Here is a 3,614-nt window from a genome sequence, read left to right on the forward strand (position 1 = left end):
CTAATGACAGGAGCAGTGAAGCTAAATACACAGAACCAAGAACACACGACTCCTTCCAAAATAAAACAGGAAACATAATGAAACGCAGACATGACAACCAGAACTTGACAACGTAAGACACAGACATGAAACACATGAAGAGCAGGGGAGACTTAACATGGGTTGGAAAAACTAAAACTCAAAACACTGGGTCATAAGACCCAGGACCGTGACAGTAACTACGAGAGAGGTGAAACGCTGGTTGGCCCAATCAGAAGCTACGCTACAGGATGCGCTCAACGACGTACACTGGGACATTTTCAGAGCATGGGCAGTCGACATCAATGAGTTTATGGATGTAGCAGTAAGCTTCGTAAACATGCTAGCGGATGAGATCATCCCCACTGCGAGAGTCGTGATGTTCCCGAACCAAAAACCGTGGGTGGACAGAACAATCCGCGCTGCAGTGAACGCCAGGACCTCCACCTACAACGCGGGTCTCGCCACTGGCGATATGAGCGCCTACAAGGTGGTGTCTTACAGCGTGGTGAGGGATACCAAACGCCGGTATCGGGAGCGAGTGGAGCCTCAGTTCAGCCAGGGCGACACACGGAGCATGTGGCACGGACTACACACAATCACAGATTACAAAGCCAGGGACACTGTGCCGACCAGCGACGACTCTGCATTCTCCAACGAGCTGAACCAGTTCTACGCCCGTCATCAGAGAGGGACCGGCGATCAGCATTACAGAGCACGATGTCCGAGCGGCGCTGAGGAGAGTGAGCACAAGGAAAGTGGCGGGGCCAGACGGCATCACCGGCTGTCTGCTGCAGTGCTGTGCTAACCAGCTAGCAGGTGTGTTCACTTTGATTTTCAACGAGTCCCTGGCTAAGTCTGTGGTCCCCACATGCTTCAAGAGATCCGTCATCATCCCTGTCCCCAAGAACAACAAGCCCTCATGTCTGAATGACTACCGGCCAGTTGGACTGACCTTGGTGGTTAACAAGGTGTTCGAGAGGCTGTTGAAGAAAATCATCTCCTCTTCCATCCCAAACACCACAGATCTGCTCCAGTTTGCCTACTGACCCAACAGATCCTGGATGAAGTGAAGAATCTGGCATCGTGGTGCCGGGACAACCACCTCCAGCTGAACGTCAGCAAGACCAAGGAGCTGGTGGTGGACTTCACAAGGGGTCAGCACAGAGACTACAAATGCATTATCATTAATGGAGCACCAGTGGAGAGGGTGCAGTCCTTCAAGTATCTCAGTGTCCACATCTCCTCAGACCTGACATGGTCTGCCCACATTCAGGTCCAGTCCAAAAAGGCTAGGCAGCGCCTGTATCACCTACGACAACTGAGGAAGTTCAGGGTCTCTCCAGTGATCCTCAGGACTTTCTATACAGGCGCTGTGGAGAGCATCCTCACACAGAACATCACATCCTGGTATGGAAACAGCTGTGTCAAGGATAAAAAAGCTATTCTGAGAGTGACCTGTACAGCAGAACGCTGCTACAGGACTGCTCTCCCTTCCCTACAGGACATTTACGTCAGGAGATTTCTTTCTCTCACCCCAACCGGTCGCAGCAGATGGCCCCGCCCCTCTCTGATTCTGGTTCTGCTGGAGGTTTCTTCCTGTTAAAAGGGAGTTTTTCCTTCCCACTGTCACCAAAGTGCTTGCTCATAGGGGGTCATATGATTGTTGGGTTTTTCTCTGTATCTATTATTATAGTATATACTGTACAATATGAAGCGCCTTGAGGTGACTGTTGTTGTGATTTGGCGCTATATAAATAAAATTGAATTGAATTGAAAAATAGATGTTGGACTAGAGCAACTGAGATTTTGAAGGACCCATCCCATCCCAGCAATGAACTGTTCCAGCTTCTGAAATCAGGCAGAAGTTTCCGCACCATCCGAACAAAAACACAGAGGCTCAAGAGGAGTTATCCTCAGGCCATCCGTGTGTTGAATTAGCCCCCCTCGCCCATGATCCATAAGTGACTGAGACAGGACTCATTACCACATTCTCATATCATCCTGATCCTTCTGGCCTCACTACAGCACAAGACACTTTAACACCCCACACACAATGTTCACAAGCTGTAAATTTCCAGATTGTTTTATTTTATTTTATTTCTATTTATATAATATACCTAACTCACCCGCTTGCTGCATATAATGTCCTCTTTGTATATACTCATTCACTGTATATAAAGTTCTGTCTCTCTCTCTCTTTTTTTTGAACAGGAGCGTATCAGGTCACATTTAACTGCATGTTTGTCAGGGTTCCTGGGTCAGTGACCCAGTGTTTTCAGTTTGTTCAGGTTCAGTTTATTTTGTCACTCGTTCTCATTTCCTGTTGTTCTGTTCCTGTTACGTCTGTGTGTCATTGGTTCGATTATGTTCAGCTGTTTACTCACCCGTCTCCAATCAGTCATTATTCAGCCGGTGTATTTAGGCCTTCAGTTTGTCACTCATCAACAAGTCCTGCGTTTGAGTCCTCTTTTCCTTTGCTCCACACCACGACCCCTGACAGTGTTATACTGTACCTGTATAACCATGCACGTGACAAATAAAGAATCTTGAATCTTGAATCTTTAATCAGAAGAGGGGCCTGAAAACTGAAGGCTCTGCCTCCCACTTTACTTGGAACCACAAGAAAGCGCGCAGTCTGAGAGTCAAGAGCTCTAATGGGATGATACAGTTCTATAAGGTCATTAAGATAAGATGAGGCCCTTTTATTCAAGACCTGGTACGTGATTAGAAGATTTTTAAATGTCATTCTGGATTGAATGAAGAGAATTTTCCTTCTCACCATTCAGTTTCAGTTCTACAATTCAATTTAAGTTCCAAAATTCAGTTTTTTGGGACTACATCTGGTTCCGTTTCCAGAGTAATCGAGCGCAGATCAATAGAACTACGTTTTACCAGCGAACCAAAAGTGTTACTGACGGGAATCTACAGCATCTTGAGCTGGATTAAGACCTCAGAAGTGACCAGTGGATAAACTCTCAGGTTGGTAATAAATGTATTACATGTATAAGAACAAGTGTCATTCAGATTCAGATCCAGATTCAGAAGACTTTATTTATCCCCAAGGGGCAATTAACAAACAACCGAGCAGCATACGTTGAAGATAAGTACAGTAAGCACAAGCAATAGGAGTGAAATAATAAATACACAGAATATACAGTATATACAGTTTTATTACACAGTTTTAAAAATTAAGGTGACTGAAGGTGAATAAAGTGTCAGTGGTGTAAGAAGAGTGTAGTTTATGTTCATGGGTGTGGGAAATGTTCTTATCGGCTGGAGTTAAAAAGCAGGGTGGCTTTGGGGACAAAGGTGGTTCTCCTCCTCCTCCTCTTAGTCCTGCAGGAAATGCAGCGGAGGCGTCGCCCAGAGGGGAGCCATTGAAATGCGAGGTGAAGAATGTGAGCGGGGTCGTTGATGATTCTGGCTGCCTGTCTAAGGGCCTGTTGGCTGAAAACCTGAGCCAGAGCTCTGACAGGCAGTCCAATGGTTTTAGAGCACACTGATGCAGTGTGCTGCAGTCTGTTCCTGTTCTGAAGGCTGAGGGAGTGGAACCAGCAGGTGATGGAGAAGGTCATGATGCTTTCCAGGAAGGC

The sequence above is a fragment of the Pundamilia nyererei genome, unplaced genomic scaffold, assembly GCF_000239375.1.
Source record: "Pundamilia nyererei isolate P.nyererei 1_Seehausen unplaced genomic scaffold, PunNye1.0 scaffold00402, whole genome shotgun sequence".
Taxonomy (NCBI): Eukaryota; Metazoa; Chordata; class Actinopteri; order Cichliformes; family Cichlidae; genus Pundamilia; species Pundamilia nyererei.